The 24,045-nt window shown below is 43.6% G+C and overlaps 1 protein-coding gene across 3 annotated transcripts in view; it reads left to right on the plus strand.

Moving 5' to 3' along the window:
* Window positions 1-1,538: 1,538 nt before the first annotated feature.
* Window positions 1,539-24,045, plus strand: part of LOC132895332 (short transient receptor potential channel 5-like) — a 244,748-nt gene continuing 222,241 nt past the window's right edge. For 2 of the 3 annotated variants that reach the window (XM_060935791.1, XM_060935792.1), the window contains exon 1: window positions 1,539-2,147. The gene's annotated coding sequence lies outside the window, so the exon portion shown is untranslated. The remainder of the gene's footprint in view (window positions 2,148-24,045) is intronic. The other variant, XM_060935794.1, reaches the window with a different exon arrangement.

The following is a 24,045-nucleotide window of genomic DNA, read 5'->3' on the forward strand; positions in this document are numbered from 1 at the left end:
CTATTTTTGTGTATTTTATTTATTTATCTGTTTGTCTAGTTGTATCTATTTTTCTAATAATATTTTTTGCATTAATAGTTTTTTTCCTATTAAAATAATCGTGTTCTTGTTATAACTTTATCTATTTATCTGACTGTTTAGTTGTATCTATTTTTGTTACAATTTCAATATTTTTAATATAGAAAGTTTTTTTTCTATTAAAATGTTCTTGTGTGATAACTAGTTCTTGTGTTATATTTATTGTAGTTGTATCTATTTTGTATCTCAGACTTAAATATTTTTGTAAAACAAGTGTTTTTCTATAAAATATTCTTGCGTTCTTGGTAACTATGTTCTTGAGTGGGTTCTTTTTTTTTTTTTTTTACAGAAAAGCCGTTCTGCATGGACATTCATTGAAGCCCTCATTGTTTTTTTAATGGTTATTTATGAGCGTTTAGGGGTTACAATAATGTAAGTCTAGGTTACTTTATATAAAAGGTATGTCCAGAAATATTGATGTCACTGTCTAAGCAGAGGGATCTGGCTTCTTTAGACGCTGTCTTCTTAAAACTGAATAAATATTTAAAGACATCAAATGAGCCAGTCTTTTGAACGGCTCTTTTCAAATAAAGGATCACAAAGATGCGGATCCCATCAAAGAGCCATAAATCCCATCTCTAATCTGCGCTCCGATATCGCACGGGTCATCCAGGTACGCTGGCATTGTCTCTAGAGGAAATGTCGGTGGAGAGGTGGTGTTTAAAAAGGGTGTGGTTAATCGGAAACCTCAGGTTAACCAAGAACATAACCTGAGACGAGCAGGTTTGAGATGCAGCGTAAGTTGCCATGGCAGCATACCTCGGTTTGAACATAGCCAGCTTTCGTAGTATGGGTTAATCGGGAAGTTACGCTGCACGTGATCAAGTTACTCTCGAAGTTACCCTGGTAAGCCAGAAAACCCGCTTCGTAGTACAGGGCCCGTGTGTGTCTGCTTGTTTGTTTGTTTTCAAAGGTGGGCGTATCCCAGGGCTGCTGTTCTGTTTGCAAGTGTAACAGCAGAAGCACACACATAAATGCACAAATGTTGCTCTCTGATTCACAATCTGCCCCAGCAGGGCCATATGAACAAATGAATGCTACATGCCTGTCTTATTTTCAAAGACAGCTGAATTGATGTAGCAAATGCACCTGCACTCTAATCATCATTTCCACTGAAAGGAAAGTGCGAGGGAAATAAATGTACATACACTCTCACCCATATGAAATACAACTACCATAATAATCATTGTACCAGACCTGCTCACAACACGATAAAAGGGTGTCAGTTTGAGTATTAGGGTTGAATTTCAGAAGGCAGCTGAGATAATCAGCTGTTGTTACATTCAGAAAAAAAAGCTTTAAAAAGTAGGGAGAAGGCATGCTGACAAGATGGGTAAAATGTGGAGAAGGGTAGGTGGGAGGATTGGGGGCTGGGTTTGAGGAATGCTGCAGAGAAGGAGGGGAGACAGACACAGAGACAGAACAGGGGAGGGAAAGAGTAGGAGGAGGGGATCAAGCTGAAGCAAGAAAAAGCAAGAAATGAGTGAATAACCAGAAGGGACAGCATGCGAGAAGGAAAAAGAAACAAGGAGACAGAGAGGAAAAGAGAGAGACAAAGGTAAAGCAATGGAGAACACACACCATCTGGCAACCATGACAACCGAGGCAAATGCACACCAAACACGGTGGCTATGAAATGGGAGAAAACGAAATGAAAGGAAATGGCAAGAGCAGCTTAGAATTGCTATCACTATAGATGAAGGATAGATAAGAAGGATACATCTTCCCTTCAACTCAAGTCATTCGTGGTGGATCTCTTTCTTCCTTGTGTTTTTTTTATTGTTTTTCCCTATTTGCTTTGGAGTGGTCGACTGGTGTGGAGGTGAATGGAGTGTCTTCTGTTGCTGGCCATCACAGACTGCTTCCCTCATTTGCAGGGAGAAATATGAAGAGCTTTAAGTAGAAGTACCTTGATGAAGTCTTTGATGGATTCACTGAGGTGGGCTTGAACCCACTCATACCACATTTCCCTTTTGAAAAGAGCAATCCAAATTGGAAATCCAAACTCATCCTCTTCAGAACTGCACTGAAAATCTAAAGAAGGGAACCATGTAAAGTCATGTCTTTGGGTAAGTTCAGATTCACAACCTTGCCTGAGAAAATGTGAAATGTGTTGTTTCAGCCTAAGATTCAATATGCATTTTCCCCTGCAGTATGAAAATGTGGATCTGTAAATCTTGCTTTTAGTCAAGATTTCATTGTCTGGATCAACTTACAGCATTTAATAAACTGCAACAACAAATCAAGTGATTTGCACTGAGGCAATAAGAAATCTTAAAGCCAATTAATAAAAAAAAATTATGCTTAGATATAAAAGCAGTTAGCATTGCAGCAGTGAATTTGTGCAACCCACGGCACAAATTGGTACATCAAGAACAAATGTTTTATACATGGTCCAATTTTAGCTCGGGCAGCATGGCAGTATCCTCATATGCACACCGAACAACAGCTGTCTATGCTGTATGATTTTGTTACTCCAATCCAGACTGCTCAAGGCCTTTAGGGACAAATGACCTCTGTCACTTCAGCAGCCTTTTCAAAGGACACAAACAGAATTAAGTGCTGCACTCATCGGTGACTCTCAACTGTTGATTTAACCATATACAATAAATCTCCCAAGGCAGTATTTGTAGTACAATCATGTAAAGCTAATGTACACGGCAGTACAGACCAGAAAGCTTGAAGCCCCAAATTTATGGGAAGACTTTGGACAGACTAAGTATTTTTCTGTTAATTTGCAATGAATCTATTCAATTAATATTGCCTAAAGATAGCTGTAGTTTGCATTACTGCAGTACAGCACAAAATGCTATTAAGAATCATTAGATTAAGAATCATCAGTTCACTGCAACAATAGTGGATTTAGCTGGCTGAACACCCCCCCCCCAACACTAAACCCAATAAGATTATATTTTCACACAAGCTTTAGTAATTAATCAGCATAATTGCTGCCCCTGCAACTTTAACGCTGAACTAAATTCCATCTGCCAAAAGGTAAATGTGGGTTAGCTACAAACTGTCAGTGAGAATTTGTAGCTAATTTTTTATGCATTCAGTGCCTTTTTATGTGTTTTTCTGACAGGGTAAAATGGGAAAATCATCAAAGTGTCAGTGATGGTAGTATAATCCTGGTTCCATGTTGTTGTTAGTGGGTGGGTATTTTATTTATTTATTTATTTATTTAGCACACATTTAAAATAGTCCTTTCACAGCAGCTACATTGGCCAGAGATTCCCACTGTCTGTCAGGTGGTGTAGAATGACAAATACCTCAGGGGTAGAGAAGTGCAGTCCATGTGTATTTTAGAAAGACACAGTCCATAGTATAAACACACTGTGACACTGCCTGCTTAGTCTCCTCTGTTGCAGGGGAACATTGTGCTTACATATATCAAATGATTGGCAGGCACACTGGAATTAAAGACTACTGCTGGTGCTTTGAATAAGTCACTAAAGGGAAATTTCAGGGTTTTACTTCCCAACAGTCTCCTGTAGGTAATGAGAAATGTGAATTCCTCCACTGAGAAATGTAATGAAGGCCTGTTGTCATGCTTCATGCCACTGTGCTGCAATACTGGAAAGATGCCAAAAATATTTTTCAGAAACTTCTTTCGGGGCGGCACGGTGGTGTAGTGGTTAGCGCTGTCGCCTCACAGCAAGAAGGTCCGGGTTCGAGCCCCGGGGCCGGCGAGGGCCTTTCTGTGTGGAGTTTGCATGTTCTCCCCGTGTCCGCGTGGGTTTCCTCCGGGTGCTCCGGTTTCCCCCACAGTCCAAAGACATGCAGGTTAGGTTAACTGGTGACTCTAAATTGACCGTAGGTGTGAGTGTGAATGGTTGTCTGTGTCTATGTGTCAGCCCTGTGATGACCTGGCGACTTGTCCAGGGTGTACCCCGCCTTTCGCCCATAGTCAGCTGGGATAGGCTCCAGCTTGCCTGCGACCCTGTAGAAGGATAAAGCGGCTAGAGATAATGAGATGAGATGAGAAACTTCTTTCGTGCAAGTGGCATTACAGAAGCCATGGCCTGATGACCTGGAGCATTGAAGCAGCATGAGTATTTAGTGAAGTTGTTTCAGAAAGAGGAGCTTAATGTAAATAGCAACTGCTTAATCTCTCTGTATATACACTCACTGTCCACTTTTGTAGGAAAACTTATACACCTGCACATTCATGCAGTTATCCAATCAGCCAATCATGTGGCTGCACCACAATGCATAAAATCATACAGATAAGTATTTCAGAAACTGCTGATCTCCTGGGAATTTGACACACAACAGTTTACACAGAATGGTGCGAAAAAAAAAAAAACATTCTGTGAGTGGAGGGTCTGCAAGCTGAAACACCTTTTTGATGAGAGAGTTCAGAGGAGAATGACCAGGGGTAGGTTTTCTGATAACTTTGCCCTTTAGAGCTAAAGAGCAAGTTGAGAGACTCTCTTAAGCAATGAACGTTGTCTCTGTACGTGGTTTTCCTGAACTCACTTGTAAGAAGGAGTCTAAAGAGCAACAGGACAAAGAGCGTCTTTGCAGTGTGTGTCCCTGATATAGGTATTAGTAGTTGCTAAAGGCAATCTTACTGTCATTGCTGAAGGCATTAGTAGTTGCTAAATCCAGTCGATAAGGTCACATGGCACCCATTTTTAACTAAAATCTAATGAAATATAAAGTGTTTAAAAAAAGATAATATATTCATCATCTGGAAGCATTGCATATATAATGTGGTAATTAATGAGACAATTTTACGTTTTGGGGCAATTTTTTTTACTCCAAGAATGTTTTGAATTAAATTAACAAATGTTCACACAAAAGAATGAGCAAATAATAAGCTAAATAATTAAGTAAATGTGTTCCCCATGCTTGCTCATTTCATTGTTACCCCTTGGTCATGCAGTCAAGATTATTTCAACTGTTATCCACAATGCCAAGTGGGCAATGTTCTCCCTTATAAGTGTGCACATCAAATCAAATCAAATCAAGTTTATTTGTACAGCACTTTTAACAATAAACATTGTCGCAAAGCAGCTTTACAGAATTTGAACGACTTAAAACATGAGCTAATTTCATCCCTAATCTATCCCCAATGAGCAAGCCTGTGGCGACGGTGGCAAGGAAAAACTCCCTCAGACGACATGAGGAAGAAACCTCGAGAGGAACCAGACTCAAAAGGGAACCCATCCTCATTTGGGCAACAACAGACAGCCTGACTATAATATTAACAGTTTTAACAGGTATAACCCTCAACTGTCCTCATGGGGCCGTCCTTCACAGGAGTGGGGCGATAAAACTCCGACCAGACACAGGGCACCAGGATGGATCAAGCAGGTCCGAGGGGCAGAAGAGGCCAGCATCTCAATCCCAGGATCAACATGTAACTCAGAGGGACAGATGGGGGGGGAGAGAAAGAAAACACGTTGTTAGGTATGCCCTAAAAATGACAAGTATTAAATCTGTGTGGTAGGCTCGCAGAGACGAGAGTCTTTACATCAGGCATGACGCACAATGGCATGTTAATATGGTAAAAAACATATCATGACCTGCTCTGGCTGGATGCTTGATTGGGTGATGGGACATGCAGAGAGAGAGATTTTGATGTGTGTAGTGTGTACCCAAAGAGGCCAATTCAACTTCCTTATATATAAAATTGACATTATATATATATATATATATATATATATATATATATATATATATATATATATATACAGTGCTCAGCATAAATGAGTACACCCCTTTTGAAAAGTAACATTTTAAACAATATCTCAATGAACACAAACAATTTCCAAAATGTTGACAAGACAAAGTTTAATATAACATCTGTTTAACTTATAACGTGAAAGTAAGGTTAATAATATAACTTAGATTACACATTTTTTCAGTTTTACTCAAATTAGGGTGGTGCAAAAATGAGTACACCCCACAACAAAAACTATTACATCTAGTACTTTGTATGGCCTCCATGATTTTTAATGACAGCACCAAGTCTTCTAGGCATGGAATGAACAAGTTGGCGACTGTGGCTATGTTTACATTACGTTGAATCAGCGGATCATCAGATTAACGTTCTTAAAACGATTCGCGTTTACACTAAAACCGTTAGCCGTGCAAACAGCAACGCCAATACGCGGATACGCTCGGCTCCGCAGGCATCCTGCGCTCCAAATCACTCCACCCTGAACAGCGAGTGCCCTCTGGAGGGTGCGCACTCCGGCCCTGCGCAGCTCACACAACGCGCGAGTGAAGTGCACAAGCCACGATTCGGGACTGAGCCGCTGTGTGTGAGATCCCAGCGTATATCACTTACTACTTGCAAGTGGAAGGATGGCAAGCCTAAAGACAATCATAACTGCACAATGGGCAGTATTTGCATCAGTATTTGCAGTATTTTCATACTTTTATACTCTTTAATGAAAGGTGATACAAGGCGGAAGTCCGCGCCGTTTTTCAGCAGTCGCGTCACATGACCAACGCCAGCGAATCAGGAAGGTGGATGTCACAGTGACGTTGTCCAATGAGACGCCAGCTAGAGCTCAGCACAGCGTATCCGCGTATTTTGAATGTTTACACAGCACTGGAGCTGACACGATCTGGATTGAATACGTGGACGCTGGCGGATTCCCATTTCCAGGCGTTTCCAGGCGGTTTAATGTAAACGGACAGTGCATCCGCGAAGAAAACGAGACAGATACGGTCTAATGTAAACATAGCCTGTGGCAGCAGGGGTGTGGTCAAGCATTGGTCTGTGACCGGAGGGCGGAGTCAGGGAAGGTAAGTGGCAGAATCACTGCACCTGATGTCAATTAACCTGTGTTTGTGTGTCTTCCCCAGTGACCGTGCCCTATATAAGGAGGGAGAGAGCGGAGGACTGGAGCTCTCTCCCCAACCAGACGACTGATGTGTGTGTGCGCGCGCATGTCTGAGTGTCTGGGAGAGTGTAACGCTGAAAAGTGTCACAATAAAGAGTTTTTGGAAACTCAGTTCTGGCCTGCCGTACTTCTGTGCTCCACCCACCCGCTCTAAGTATCACAGCGACATTTTGCAATCTCAATCTTTTTCCATTCTTCAACAATGACCTCTTTTAGTGACTGAATGCTGGATGGAGAGTGATGCTCAACTTGTCTCTTCAGAATTCCCCATAGGTGTTCGATTGGGTTCAGATCAGGAGACATACTTGGCCACTGAATCACTTTCAGCCTGTTCTTCTTCAGAAATCCAACAGTGGCCTTAGATGTGCATTGAGTCATGTTGGAAAAGTGCACGACGACCAATGGCATGGAGTGATGGTAGCATCATCTCTTTCACTATAGAGCAATACATCTGTTAATTCATGATGCCATCAATGAAATGCAGCTCCCCGACACCAGCAGCACTCATGCAGCCCCACATAAGGACACTGACATCACCATGTTTCACTGTAGGCACCATGCATTTTTCTTTGTATTCCTCACATTTGCGACGCCATACAGTTTTGAAGCCATCAGTTCCAAAAACATTTATCTTGGTATCATCACTCCAGAGTATAGAGTCCCAGTAGTCTTCATCTTTGTTAGCATGGTCCCGGCAAACTCTAGGTGGGCTTTTTTGTGCCTGGGCTTTAGGAGAGGCTTCTTTCATGGACGGCATCCATGCATGCCATTCCTCTGCAGTGTGCGCCGTATTGTGTCATGGGAGTCACCCCAGTTTGGCTTTCTACTTCTTTAGATAACTTGCATGCCAATTTTCTTCAACCCTTCTCATCAGAAGACGCTCCTGTCGAGGTGTTAACTTCCGTGGATGACCTGGACGTCTCTGTGAGATGGTTGCAGTTCCATCTTTCTTAAATTTTTGTACCACTTTTGCTACAGTATTCTGACTGATAAGTAAAGCTTTGCTGATCTTCTTGTAGCCTTCACCTTTGTGGTGTAAAGAAATTATTTTCTTTGGGGAATTCTGAACAGACAAGTTGAGCATCACTCTCCATCCAGCATCCAGTCACTAAAAGAGGTCATTGTCGAAGAATGGAAAAAGATTGATGTTGCAAAATTTTGCCAACTTGTTTATTCCATGCCTAAAAGACTTGGTGCTGTCATTAAAAATCATGGAAGCCATACAAAGTACGTACAAGATGTAGTAAGTCAAGTCAACTTTATTGTCAAATATGCTATACATGCTCGACATACAGCACAGATGAAATTTCAGTCCTCTCTGACCCACGGTGCAAACAGGCAATGCAATAAATAAAAATAAAAATAGAATAATTGGAAAAAAACAGTATAAACACTCTAGATAAGAACTAGACATAGACTAAACACTCAGACAATATAAACAGTATAACCACTCTAGATAAGAACTAGACAAAGACTAAACACTCATAAACAGACAATATAAACAGTATAAACACTAGATAAGAACTAGACATAGACTAAACACTCAAACAATATAAACAGTATAAACACTAGATAAGAACTAGACATAGACTAAACACTCAAAAAGTATAAACACTCTAGATAAGAACTAGACAAAAACTAAACACTCAAACAGACAATATAAACAGTATAAACACTCTAGATAAGAACTAGACTAAGAACTAGACAAAAACTAGTAGTTTTTGTTGTGGGGTGTACTCATTTTTGCATCACCCTAATTCCAGTAAAACTGAAAAAATGTGTAATCTAAGTTATATTATTAAACTTACTTTCATGTTATAAGTTAAACAAATGTTATATTAAACTTTGTCTTGTCAACATTTTGGAAATTGTTTGTGTTCAATGAGATATTGTTTAAAATGTTACTTTTCAAAGGGGGTGTACTCATTTATGCTGAGCACTGTATGTGTGTGTGTGTGTGTGTGTGTGTGTGTGTGTGTGTGTGTATATATATATATATATATATATATATATATATATATATATATAATATAATATAGTGGTGCTTGAAAGTTTGTGAACCCGTTAGAATTTTCTATATTTCTGCATAAATATGACCTAAAACAACAGCAGATTTTCACACAAGTCCTAAAAGTAGATAAAGAGAACCCAGTTAAACAAATGAGACAAAAAATATTATACTTGGTCATTTATTTATTGAGGAAAATTATCCAATATTACATATCTGTGAGTGGCAAAAGTATGTGAACCTCTAGGATTAGGAGTTAATTTGAAGGTGAAATTAGAGTCAGGTGTTTTCAATCAATGGGATGACAATCAGGTGTGAGTGGGTACCCTGTTTTATTTAAAGAGCAGGGATCTATCAAAGTCTGATCTTCACAACACATGTTTGTGGGAGTGTATCATGGCATGAACAACGGAGATTTCTGAGGACCTCAGAAAAAGCGTTGCTGATGCTTATCAGGCTGGAAAAGGTTAGAAAACCATCTCTAAAGAGTTTGGACTCCAGTCCACTCCAGTCCAGTCCAGTCCAGTCCACAGTCAGACAGATTGTGTACAAATGGAGGAAATTCAAGACCATCATTACCCTCTCCAGGAGTGGTTGGCCAACAAAGATCACTCCAAGAGCAAGGCGGTTAATAGTCGGTGAGGTCACAAAGGACACCAGGGTAACTTCTAAGCAACTGAAGGTCTCTCTCCCATTGGCTAATGTTAAGGTTCATGAGTCCAACATCAGGAGAACACTGAACAACAATGGTGTGCATGGCAGGGTTGCAAGGAGAAAGCCACTGCTCTCCAAAAAGAACATTGCTGCTCGTCTGCAGTTTGCTAAAGTTCATGTGGACAAGCCAGAAGGCTATTTGAAAAATGTTTTGTGGACAGATGAGACCAAAATAGAACTTTTTGGTTTAAATGAGAAGCGTTATGTTTGGAGAAAGGAAAACACTGGATTCCAGCATAAGAACCTTATCCCATCTGTGAAACATGGTGGTGGTAGTATCATGGCTTGGGCCTGTTTTGCTGCATCTGGGCCAGGACAGCTTGTCATCATTGATGGAACAATGAATTCTGAATTATACCAGCAAATTCTAAAGGAAAATGTCAGGACATCTGTCCATGAACTGAATCTCAAGAGAAGGTGGGTCATGCAGCAAGACAACGACCCTAAGCACACAAGTCGTTCTACCAAAGAATAGTTAAAGAAGAATAAAGTCAATGTTTTGGAATGGTCAAGTCAAAGTCCTGACCTTAATCCAATCAAATTGTTGTGGAAGGACCTGAAGCGAGCAGTTCATGTGAGGAAGCCCACCAACAGCCCAGAGTTGAAACTGTTTTGTATGGAGGAATAGGCTAAAATTCCTCCAAGTCAGTGTACAGGACTGATCAACAGTTACCGGAAATGTTTAGTTGCAGTTATTGCTGCACAAGGGGGTCACACCAGATACTGAAAGCAAAGGTTCACATACTTTTGCCACTCACAGATATGTTATATTGAATCATTTTCCTCAATAAATAAATGACCTGCATGTTCTCCCCGTGTCCGCGTGGGTTTCCTCCGGGTGCTCCGGTTTCCCCCACAGTCCAAAGACATGCAGGTTAGGTTAACTGGTGACTCTAAATTGACTGTAGATGTGAATGTGAGTGTGAATTGTTGTCTGTGTCTATGTGTCAGCCCTGTGATGACCTGGCGACTTGTCCAGGGTGTACCCCGCCTTTCGCCCATAGTCAGCTGGGATAGGCTCCAGCTTGCCTGCGACCCTGTAGAAGGATAAAGCGGCTAGAGATAATGAGATGAGATGAAATAAATGATCAAGTATCATATTATTGTCTCATTTGTTTAACTGGGTTCTCTTTATCTACTTTTAGGACTTGTGTGAAAATCTGATGATGTTTTAGGTCATATTTATGCAGAAATATAGAAAATTCTAAAGGGTTCACAAACTTGCAAGCACAAACTTGTGTGTGTGTGTGTGTGTGTGTGTGAGTCAAGCCGAAATTATTCATACCCCTGGCAAATTTTGACTTAAAGTTACTTTTATTCAACCAGCAAGTTTTTTTTTTCTTTATTGGAAATGACACAGGCTTCTCCCAGAAGATAATAAGACTATGTACAAGAGGCATCATTGTGGAAAAAAAATATCTCTCAGCTTTTATTTACATTTGAACAAAAAGTGGCATGTCCAAAATTATTCATACCCTTCTCAATAATTAATTGAAAAGCCTTTATTGGCTATTACAGCAATCAAATGCTTCCTATAAATGCTGACCAGCTTTTTGCATGTCTCCACTGGTATTTTTGGCCATTCATCTTTAGTGATGAGCTCCAACTCTTTCAGGTTGGAGGGTCTCCTTGCCATCACCCTGATCTTTAGCTCCCTCCACAGGTTCTCAATTGGATTTAAGTCAGGACTCTGGCTGGGCCACTGCAAAACGTTAATGTTTTTGTCCACGCACCATTTCTTCACCACTTTTGCTGTGTGTTTTGGGTCATTGTTGTGCTGAAATGTCCACCGGTGCCCAAGGCCAAGTTTCTCTGCAGACCACCTGATGTTGTTGAGAATCCTGATGTACTGCTCTTTTTTCATGGTACCATTTACTGTGATTAGGTTCCCTGGTCCATTGGCTGAAAAATGCCCCCAAAGCATTAGGTTCCCACCACCATACCTGACAGCAGGGATGGTGTTCTTAGGGTTGAAGGCTTCTCCTTTTTTATGCCAAATGAAGGACACATCATTGTGGCCAAACAATTCAATTTTTGTTTCACTGGACCATAAAACAGAAGATCAGAAGTCTTCTTCTTTTTCCAATGAGCATTTGCAAAGGCCAAGTGGGCTTTTGTGTGCCTTATCTGGAGAAGTGGCGTCCTCCTTGGTCTGCGTCCATGGAACCCAGCAGTGTGCCATGTCCGTTGGACTGTCTGCCTTGAGATCTTGCCACCAGCAGAGCCCAGATTCACCAGGATGGCCTTGGTGGTGATCCTTGGATTCTTTTTCACCTCTCTCATGATTCTCCTGGCCACCACAGGTGCCACTTTTGGCTTCCGACCACATGCTCTGAGATTTTCCACAGTGCGGAACATCATGTATTTTTTAATAATACTTTGCACTATAGCCACTGGAACTTGAAAACATTTAGATATGGCCTTATAGCCCTTTCCTGACTTGTGAGCAACCACAGGTCCTCAGTGAGCTCCTTTGTCTTAGCCATGACTGTCCACAAACCAACTGCTGTTTTTCACCTGTTGAGTTGATTAAAACAGCTGTTCCCAATTAATCAGGGTAATTAGGATGCTTTAGAACAGCTTGGACTATTTGGAATGGTATAGAACTTTGGATTTTCCCATAGACTGTGACAGTTTGCAAAGGGTATGAATAATTTTGGACATGCCACTTTTTGTTCAAATGTACTGTAAATAAAAGCTAAGAAATATTTTTTTCCACAATGATGCCTCTTGTACATCGTCTTATTATCTTTTGGGAGAAGCCTGTGTCATTTCCGGTCAAAAAAAAACTTGCTGGTTGAATAAAAGTAACTTTAAGTCAAAATTTGCCAGGAGTATGAATAATTTCGGGCTTGACTGTGTGTGTATGTGTGTGTGTGTGTGTGTGTGTGTGTGTGTGTGTGTGTGTGTGTGTGTGTGTGTATTAAAAGGAGGTTTCAAGCAATCTCCTTACAGTGCCTTGAAAAAGTATTCATACCCCTTGAACTTTTTCACATTTTTCCACCTTACAGCCACGAACTTAAAAGTTTTTTTTATTGAGATTTTATGTGATAGACCAACACAGAGTAGCACATAATTGTGAAGTGAAATGATAAATGGTCTTCAAATTTTTAAACAAATAAAAATCTGAAAAATCTCATCTCATCTCATTATCTCAAGCCGCTTTATCCTTCTACAGGGTCGCAGGCAAGCTGGAGCCTATCCCAGCTGACTACGGGCGAAAGGCGGGGTACACCCTGGACAAGTCGCCAGGTCATCACAGGGCTGACACATAGACACAGACAACCATTCACACTCACATTCACACCTATGGTCAATTTAGAGTCACCAGTTAACCTAACCTGCATGTCTTTGGACTGTGGGGGAAACCGGAGCACCCAGAGGAAACCCACGCGGACACGGGGAGAACATGCAAACTCCACACAGAAAGGCCCTCGCCGGCCCCGGGGCTTAAACCCAGGACCTTCTTGCTGTGAGGCGACAGCGCTAACCACTACACCACCATGCCGCCAAATCTGAAAAATGTGATGTGCAATAGTATTCAGCCCCCTGCGTCAATACTTTGTAGAGCCACCTTTTGCTGCAATTACAGCTGCAAGTCTTTTCTGGTATGTCTCTACCAGCTTTACACATCTAGACACTGAAATTTTTGCCCTTTCTTCTTTGCAAAATAGCTCAAGCTCAGCCAGATTGGATGGAGAGCGTCTGTGAACAGCAATTTTCAAATCTTGCCACAGATGCTCAATGGGATTTAGGTCTGGACTTTGACTGGGCCATTCTACCACATGAATATTCTTTGATCTAAACCATTCCACTGTAGCTCTGGCTGTATGTTTAGGGTCATTGTCTTGGTGGAAGGTGACTCTCCTTCCCAGTCTCAAGTCTTTTGCAGCCTCCAACAGGTTTTCTTCCAGGATTGCCCTGTATTTAGCTCCATCCATCTTCCCATCAACTCTGACCAGCTTCCCTGTCCCTGCTGAAGAAAACTATCCCCATAGCATGATGCTGCCACCACCATGTTTCACAGTGGGGATGGTGTGTGCAGGGTGATGAGCAGTGTTAGTTTTCCACCACACATAGCGCTTTGCATTTAGGCCAAAAAGTTCAATTTTGGTCTCATCTGACCAAAGCACCTTCTTCCACATGTTTGTTGTGTCCCCTACATGGCTTCTGGTAAACTGCAAATGGGACTTCTTATGCCTGTCTTTCAACAATGGCTTTCTTCTTGCCACTCTTCCAAAAAGGCCAGATTTGTGGAGAGTACGACTTATAGTTGTCCTGTGCACAGATTCTCCCACCTGAGCTGTGGATTTCTGCAGCTCCTCCAGAGTGATCATGGGCCTCTTGGCTGCTTCTCTGACCAGTGCTCTCCTTGCTTGCTCTGTCAGTTTAGGTGGACGACCATGTCTTGGTAGGTTTGCAGTTGTGCCATTCTTTTTCCATTTTTGATGGATTGAACAGTGCTTCTTGAGATGTTCACAGCTTGGGATTTTTTTTTATAACCTAACCCTACTTTAAACTTCTCCAGAACTTTATCGCTGACCTGACTGGTGAGTTCTTTGGTCTTCATGATGCTGTTTGTTCTTCAGTGTTCTCTAATAAACCACTGAGGCCTTCACAGAACAAGTGTATTTATGCTGAGAGTAAATTACACACAGTAGGACTCTATTAACTAATTAGATGATTTCTGAAGGCATTTGATTGCACTGGATTGTATTTAGAGGTATCAGAGTACAGGGGGCTGAATACTAATGCACACAACATTTTTCAGATTTTTATTTGTTTAAAATTTTGAAGACCATTTATCATTTTCATTTCACTTCACAATTATGTGCTACTCTGTGTTGGTCTATCACATAAAATCTCAATAAAAAAACTTTAAGTTTGTGGTTGTAAGGTGGAAAAATGTGAAAAAGTTCAAGGGGTATGAATACTTTTTTCAAGGCACTGTAGGTACACACTACACACAGATCAAGACCTCTCTCTCTCTCTCTCTCTCTCTCTCACACACACACACACACACACACACACACACACACACTGTGTTAGAGGTGCAAAAATGTGTCTCATTTATGACAATAAATTAATTACTCATCTAATGTAGTTAAATTTGATTAAAATGTGGCAATATCAATGTGACATTACGATATCCATACATAATTCCATAACTTATTGAAATATATTCATAATGTTTTGCGTATATTTATTTAATAATTAACTTGATGTCCTTGCAATGTACAAGAAAAATAATTGAACACCGGCAGCAGATTCAATGTCAGTTTCCCCCATTAACTGTAAAAGTCCCTCGGGGGCAGATTGCATTCTATGTATTCGGCTGTGAGTGAGTTGCTCTTTGTTTTGAAGGGTCCAGGTCCCTTGTAAATTCCGAGCAAACTAAAGGACTACTTGGGCTATGATGTTGTCCAGGAAAACCTTGTTAGCTTGATGAGGTAATTTAAGACTCTCTTGGCCTTAAGAGGCTTTCAGGAAACCCACCCCAGACTGGTTTGAGCTGACAGGAAGTCTGTAGTAACTCAAATAAGCACTATGTAGAACCACAGTGAGCAGAAAAAAAACTTCACAGAATGCACAGCACATCAAACCTTGAGGTGGATTAGCTACAACAGCAGAAGACCATATCAGGTTACACTCTGATCAGCCAAGAACAAGAATCTGACATTATCATGGGTACAGATTCATTGAATCTGGCATTTTTCCCCCTTCCAATTGTGTGTAAACCCTGGAGACTGGTGTGTGTGTGTGTGTGTGTGTGTGTGTGTGTGTGTGTGTGTGTGTGTGTGTGTGTGAAATCCCAGGAGGTCAGCAGTTTCTGAAATACTCAAACCAGTTCATCTTGCACCAACAACACCATGGTTAGAGTCACAGAGATGAAATTTTCCCCCATTCTGATGTTTGATGTGAACATTAACTTAAGCTCTTACGTGTATCTGCATGAATTTATGCAAAGTGCTGCTACCACATGATTGGTTGATTAGAAAACTGCGTAAATGTACAGGTGTTCCTATTAAAGAGGACCATGGGATTATGTTCAGTTATAAAACAAAATCTACAAAAAAAGAAAGGATGAACACCAGAATCGCTGCCTGACTCTCCTGTATTCTAATCAACAACTGCCTACCGTACCTACCTAATTAGTATAACAGTACTTTTTAGTATAACAGTGCACCATTTAGTTTTTAGCCTAATAGCCTAATATTCTAATAGCCTAAACTAAATATTCTAATAGCCTAATATTCTAATAGCCTAAACATTCTCTGTGTAGCCTTTCGTTCCTCTTGAACATCCCAGACATGATGCATTTGAAGGAGACCTTGGTTTCTTTGTCTGGATCATGAAATTCTTCTGAGTTGGATGCCTTAATTAATTATTTATTGTAATTATATATTTTTTTCAAACAAGCAAATTGAGATTAATGCTCATTAAAAAATGAGGTATGAGGAATAAGAGTGCCTAGCTTATGTACAATGTCATTTTTAGCCACTGCCTACATTAAGAGTCTACTTTGTCACAAAAGATTAATGAAAACAAGCATATAAAATTGCATTTGTCGCAGCAAGACATGCTGTGCACCAGGGGCGTCACTAGGAATTAAGCTTTACTGGGGGCACTGCACCCCCCCCCCCCCCACACACACACACAAAATGCCCCCCCCCCCCCCCCCCCCCCCGTACAATGCACCTTAATGTTCCTGATATACATCTACTGGTAAAGTTAAAAAGGGAGAGTCTGTTCAAGAATACATTAAGATGTGTATTTAAACATACTCTATTGTCTTTCATATGCAGTAAACCTGCCAAACATTTCATGGAACAGCTAAACAGCTGAATAACCTAACTAATTTTGTTATGTATTTCATCTCATTCTCATTATCTCTAGCCGCTTTATCCTTCTACAGGGTCGCAGGCAAGCTGGAGCCTATCCCAGCTGACTATGGGCAAAAGGTGGGGTACACCCTGGACAAGTCGCCAGGTCATCACAGGGCTGACACATAGACACAGACAACCATTCACACTCACATTCACACCTATGGTCAATTTAGAGCAGGGGTGTCAAACTCAAATACACAGTGGGCCAAAATTTAAAACTTGAACAAAGTCGCGGGCCAACATTGAACAAATGAACCTTTTAATATGGACCCAAACAAGTTTTGCTTCAACATTGAATACGGAACAAGCAACACTTATTACTATACAATATTTAACAATAGTGCAGACATGCTAAATCGAATTAAAAAAAGGCATTAATTTATTAAATTAAATTTAAATAAAAATTGTATGCCTCTTTTCTATTTGCAGCCTTCTGATTTAAATATCAAAATAAACTTTTTCCACAGGCTAATAATTTTAAAAATAAAACAATCAACCATTCAAGCCCATGCCTTGGAGTAGCAAGAAAAAGTGCATAAAGAAAAGGTTAATTATTGCTCAGTTTGCTACACACTGATCTAATCTGATGTGCTCAAGCCAGATACCCGACAGGTCCTTGTACTTGTACTTGTCATGGTGTTTCATTTCATAGTGTCGTCTAATGTTGTACTCCTTAGTTATAGCTACGTTGACTCCACAAACAAGACAAACAGGTCTGTATTTTACATATGTAAACAGATATTCTTCCTCCCACCTGTCCAGAAAGCTCCGGTTTTCTGCCTCTCTTTTCGCCATTTTTGGGAAGGGGTAGCACGGTGAAAGTTGTAGCTTGAAGTCGCTATGGCAACTGTCCGTTTGTTGTTGAACGTTTGGACGTCCTACTGCATTTCTGGGTCCTGTCCTGATTGACATGCCAAAACAGCAGAGCATTATGGGATTTGTAGTATTAGCAGTGAATGCGCTGTATACACAAATCCGACGAGTAGTCATTTGGGATTGCCTTGTGGGCCAAATTTGGCCCGCGGGCCAGAGTTTGACACCCATGATTTAGAGTCACCAGTTAACCTAACCTGCATGTCTTTGAACTGTGGGGGAAACTGGAGCACCCGGAGGAAACCCATGCGGACACGGGGAGAACATGCAAACTCCGCACAGAAAGGCCCTCGCCGGCCACGGGGCTCAAACCCAGACCTTCTTATTGTGAGGCGACAGCGCTAACCACTACACCACCGTGCCGCCCTTGTTATGTATTTGATTCAAGTTTTCTATTATGCATTTGTATTACATTCCACAAGAGTAAAGAAGCAGTTTAGGGGAAAAAGTTAACCAAGGAACATTTCAACTTGTCACTTCATTTCTTAAACAGTATAGTGTAGGCTAATGCCTGTTTTTTTCAATCTTTTTTCAATCATTATGCAGCTGGTTAGTTATGACTGACTAGCACATAGCCTACAACCTTAATCTTACCTCTCTCACCCTCCTCCTCATCTGTCACTGTTTCCCTGCCCCTGTCTCTGCTTTGTGAGAAGAATTGTCTGATATCCATTGGGAAAAGTAATTTAATATCGTTTAATTCGATGTAGTTTAATGGGTTTGTTAGAATATGGTTTGCTTAGTTTTGTTGCAAAAACTTCGCGCTACCTTAACTCATCCAGAGCCCGTTCTCTGACTCATCCAAAGAGTAGAATCATCTCTCCAGTAGGCTAAATGGACTCATGGCATGCCACACGCACACCATGTTTACAGTGAGAATCTCCCAGACCAATCAGAAAATTAGTTAGAAAGAAGAGGCGATAGAAGTTTGAAACACACTCTGTCCTACAACTTACAGTAGATAAATGATCTGCCAAAGAAACTAGTTTGTTACAAAAATCTTTCAACATTTTCTTACTGGGGCACAGCTGATTTTTACTGGGGCACGTGCCCCAGTAAAAAAGGCCTAGTGACGCCCCTGCTGTGCACACTACAGCACATTTAACCAGTGCATATGCAGAGACAGAAAGAGCTATGAGTCCTGTTACCAAATATCTGTCAGACACCACTCAAAATAATTTGTGCTAAGCATGACAAATTTGATGTACAATTTTTTGTGACTTATACTCCTTACAATTCTTTAAAGCTACGGTCACACTACAGCTCGCAATGCTTTGCGATGGGTTATCGAAGAAAATGAGGCATCTTGGTGATGATGCATGGCGATATATAAGCGAGCTAAAAGTTGTGGTCCCACAGCAGGTGAACACTTGAATTTCATGCTTTTGCGTGCTCAAATGGTCACGTTCGCTCACAGGACCCAGTTGTTATGGGAAATACCTGATGCTGATTTGAGCGCAATCAGCACATGAATGAAAGGGCACTGTTTTGACAGAGGCTTTGCGAAGTATTATCATTATCTCTGTCACGTTTGTTTCTGGCCATGTTCATGGCTCTGTTTTAATACTATGCTTTATGATTCTGTTAGGACTTGGGACTATCTTGGCCTCTAGAGGCCACTATCTTATCTTTTGTCTTATGTTTGTTTTGACAGCTAGAGGCCGCTATTGTTTTGTGTTTGTTTTGACAGCCATGTGCTCCTTTGTTTTCATGTGCCTTTTGCCCCACCTGTTCTTTATTTCCTGCCCCGCCTAGTTTCTTAATTACCTTGGGTATTTATACTTCCTCAGTTTGGTCTCTAGTTACTGAGTCTTTGTTCTGTTTAAGGCTAGTCTCCTCTGTTCCATGTACCTTTGCCTGTGTGCTTGTGTTTTTGGGATTTTGCTTTCTTGGGACTTTTTGGACTGTTTATTTGCCATTGTCTATCTTCTGAGCATTGGGATTTTTTGCCTCTTCTTTTCTTGTTTTGGATTTTTGGACTTTGAACTTTTGGATGTTTTGTTTTTCCTTGTATCTTCTGTGCGTTTGGATTTTACTTTTGTGGATTTTTGCATTTGGATTTTCCTGATCTTCTGAGCTTGGGCAATAAACTGTTTTGTACTCAACTTTCATCCCACTCCTCTGCACTTGAGTCATTCCCCTGGTGGCCTAGTGGGGGTTTTCTGGGTTTCCAGTGACCCGGGTTCGATTCCCAGCAAACCTAACAGAAAGTCACTCAGTCAATACTGACTCAGCAGAGGCTTCAACAACTGTCTAGCGGCTAACCTTCAGGAAATTATGGCTGCTTTAACACGCTTTGGAGCTACCATGGACACTCAGGGATGAACACTTCCAAGCCAACGTGAGGCCTTTGCTCACCACGATGCACTGCTTCAGCAAATTGGGAACGTCCTGGCACAACTGACTCCTCTGCCCCCATCTCCCGCTCCAGTGCATCTTGCCATGCTGCCTCCTTCACCTCACGAACCCCGCCTTCCTGCACCACAGAGGTATGACGGCAAGCATGGAGAGTGCCGGGAGTTCCTTACCCAGTGCCAACTCACCTTTGAGCTCCAGCCTACCACCTACACTATGGACTGCCGCAAGATCGCATATGTAATAACTTTGTTAGCTGATAAGGCACGAGCTTGGGCAACAGCCATCTGGCAGAGACAGGGACCCGAGTGTTCTGATTTCATGATGTTTACGGAGGAGATGCTTTGTGTTTTCGATCAGGCGGACATCAGCAAAGATGCAGCCAGGAAGCTCATGTCCATCTGGCAGGGAGGAAGTGTTGCAGACTACGCCATCTCGTTCCGGACACTCGCAGCAGTCAATGGATGGAATGAGACTGCCCTGGTTTCAGCCTTCCACCATGGTCTGTCTGACCCCATCAAAGATGGTCTGGCCTCTATCGGATGCCCAAGTGACCTCGAAACACTGATCTCACATGCCATTCGTCTTGACAACAGGATTAGAGAGCGTCGCCAAGTCCTGAGCTTCCCCTGCCTCACTGCCTCAACCTGGAGTCCGTCCACCTCCTCCAGTGACTGTCCGGAGCCCATGCAAATTGGCCGTACTCGTCTCTCCGCATCTGAGAGGGAGCGCAGAAGGAGGGACAAGTGCTGCATCTACTGTGGCAAGCCTGGCCATTTCCGAGCATCATGTCCCGAGCTCTCGGGAAAAGGACCGCCCCATCCAGCCGAGGGAGGGTTGTGACGGGGGCTACCCTCTCTCCCGAACTTCCTGGCCAAGGAGTCTACATCCCTGTCTCCATCTCCTGGGGTGAGTCCATCCACTCTTGCCAGGCCTTGTTAGACTCCGGGGCGGCTGGTAACTTTATGGATGTCCACTTCGCCTGAAGAATCAATGTCCCTACTGCACCTCTTGAAGTTCCGCTGTCTGTGTCTGCCCTGGATGGCCAAGCGTTAGGTGACAGAAGAGTCACCCAAGTAACTTCTCCAGTCTTTCTCCAGTCTCAAGGTCACAACGAAGAAATATCCCTGCACCTGATTCATTCACCCGAGTTCCCAGTGATTCTAGGCCTTCCTTGGCTTACCCGCCACAACCTTCGCATAGACTGGGTAACAAGCCAGGTTGCGGAATGGGGCCCTGCATGCCATGCCTCTTGTCTGCTCTCTAGCTCTCCTGTGTCTCCTGCTGAGTCCCCTGATCTCACAGAGTTCTCAAGTTCCCACAGAGTACTGGGATCTGAAGGAAGTTTTCAGCAAGAGTAGGGCCACCATTCTTCCTCCGCACCGTGCCTACGACTGTGCCATAGACTTGCTCCCCAGGGCTACCCCTCCTCGGGGCAGGCTGTTCTCCTTCTCTCAGCCAGAACGCAAGGCCATGGAGGAATACATCAAGGACGCCCTGGCCTCTGGATTCATCCGACCCTCCACCTCACCTGCTGGTGCCGGCTTCTTCTTTGTTGGCAAGAAGGATGGAGGGCTCCGACCGTGTATTGACTACAGGGGCCTGAACAAGATCACTGTGCACAACCGTTATCCCCTTCTGCTGATGTCCACAGCATTCCACCTGCTCCAAGGTGCTACAGTCTTCACCAAGTTGGATTTACAGAATGCATACCACCTCATCCCTATCCGACAGGGAGACGAGTGGAAGACTGCCTTTAACACCCCGTCAGGACACTATGAGTACCAAGTGATGCCCTTTGGACTCACCAATGCACCAGCAGTTTTTCAGGCCCTTATCAACGATGTCTTGAGGGATATGATCAACCAATACGTTTTTGTCTACCTCGACGACATTCTGATATTTTCCAAGACCTTGCAGGAGCACCGCCACCATGTCCGTCAGGTTCTCCAGAGGCTGCTACAGAACAATCTGTTTGCTAAGGCCCAGAAATGTGAGTTTCATGTCCCCAAGGTCTCCTTTCTGGGTTTTATTGTACGGATGGGACAACTCCAGATGGATCCAGCCAAGACCCGGCCTGTCCAGGACTGGCCCACTCCCAAGTCCATGAAAGAAGTTCAGCGGTTCTTAGGATTTGCTAACTTCTACCGCAAGTTTGTCAGGAACTTCAGTTCTGTAGCAGCGCCCATATCGGACCTCACCAAAAAGACAGGTGGGTCTTATGTCTGGAGCAGTTCTCGATCCCCCACATCATACCGGGACTCCGCAGGACTCAGACGGTGGGAGAAGTAAGTACAGGGGTGCAACCTTCCATCCGAGCATTGAGAGAGGACTGCGCCGACGCCACTGTCCGAAGCGTCCACCTCGACGATGAAGGGTTGCAATGGGTCAGGGAGGACCAGAATGGGTGCCGTGCAGAAGCAGCGCTTGAGGTCCTTGAAAGCCTTCTCAAGGCTTTCAAGGCTTTCAAGGACCTCAAGCGCTGCTTCTGCACGGCACCCATTCTGGTCCTCCCTGACCCATTGCAACCCTTCATTGTCGAGGTGGACGCTTCAGACAGTGGCGTCAGCGCAGTCCTCTCTCAATGCTCGGATGGAAGGTTGCACCCCTGTGCTTACTTCTCCCACCGTCTGAGTCCTGCGGAGTCCCGGTATGATGTGGGGGATCGAGAACTGCTCGCGGTTAAACTGGCCCTTGAGGAGTGGAGGCACTGGCTGGAGGGAGCGCAACATCCATTCCTGGTTTGGATGGACCACAAGAACCTGGAGTACCTCCAGCAAGCCAAGAGACTTAATCCACGACAGGCTAGGTGGGCCCTGTTCTTCAGTTGGTTCAATTTCACCCTATTGTACCGCCCCGGCTCTAAGAACACCAAACCTGATGATCTTTCCAAACAGTTCTCTTCCGCTAACAGGGAGAGTGAAGTCGGGCCTTTTATCCCTGTGTCCCGGATTGTGGCCCCTGTCTGCTGGGGTGTTGAGGAGGCCATCCGACAAGCTCAACGCCAGGACCCCAGTCCTGGGATGGGGCCACCAGGCCTCTTGTATGTCCCACATCAAGCCCGGGCCAAGGTTCTCCAGTGGAGTCATTCGTCCCCTCTCACCACCCACCTGGGAGCTCGGAGGACCCTGGACTTCTTGAAAAGACACTTCTGGTGGCCAAGCATGGAGAAGGAAATGAGGTCATTCGTCCTGTCTTGCGAAGTGTGCACCAGAAGCAAGAACCCACGGCAGCATCCCCAGGGCCTCCTGCATCCTCTGCCCATTCCCCGGCATCCCTGGTCTCATGTGGCAGTTGACTTCATCACGGGCCTTCCAGATTCATAAGGTAACACAGTCATTTTAATCATAGTCAACAGATTCCCTAAGGCCTGCTGCTTCATACCGCTATGCAAGCTCCCTTCTGCCCTTGAGACAGCCAAACTAATATTCACCCATGTCTTCCGAGTCTTCGGGCTCCCACAGGACATTGTCTCTGACCGGGGGCCCCAGTTCTCCTCCCAAGTGTGGTGGGGGTTCTGCAAGCTCATCGGGGCCACTGCCAGCCTCTCCTCTGGGTTCCACCCCCAGTCCAATGGCCAGACTGAGAGGCTCAACCAGGACCTGGAAACCACCCTGCAAAGCCTGGTGAAGGATAACCCGACATCATGGAGCACCTGGCTGCCATGGGTGGAGTACGCCCATAACACCCTGCAGTCATTGGCCACCAGGTTGTTGCCATTCCAATGCCAATTTGGGTTCCAGCCACCTCTGTTTCCGGAACAGGAGGAGGACGCTGGGGTGCCCTCGGTCAACCAGTACTTGAGACGGTGTCGTAAGACCTGGAACAAGGTTCGGAGGACTCTCATCCAGACATCCAGGGCCAACCAGACTCAGGCCAACCACCATAGACGGCCTGCCCACATCTTCTGCCCTGGGCAGCAGGTTTGGTTGTCCGCGAAGGACCTTCCTTTACGGGTGGAGAACCGCAAGCTTGCCACTCATTATGTTGGCCCCTTCGAGGTAGTGCGCAGGGTGAACCCTGTTGCCTACCGGCTCCAGTTGCCCCAGTCTCTAAGAATCAACCCCACATTCCACGTATCCCTTTTGCAGCCCGTACTGTCGTCCTTTTATGCCCCTGCCCCTAGGAATCCCCCGCCTCCCCGCATCCTCCATGGTCAGACCGTGTTCACTGTGCACCGCCTGCTGGACTCCTGCCGGGTCCGTGGCGGGCTTCAGTACCTAGTGGACTGGGAGGGCTATGGCCCTGAAGAGCGCTGTTGGGTCCCCGC

The sequence above is a fragment of the Neoarius graeffei genome, chromosome 12 (genome assembly GCF_027579695.1).
Source record: "Neoarius graeffei isolate fNeoGra1 chromosome 12, fNeoGra1.pri, whole genome shotgun sequence".
NCBI classification, from domain to species: Eukaryota; Metazoa; Chordata; class Actinopteri; order Siluriformes; family Ariidae; genus Neoarius; species Neoarius graeffei.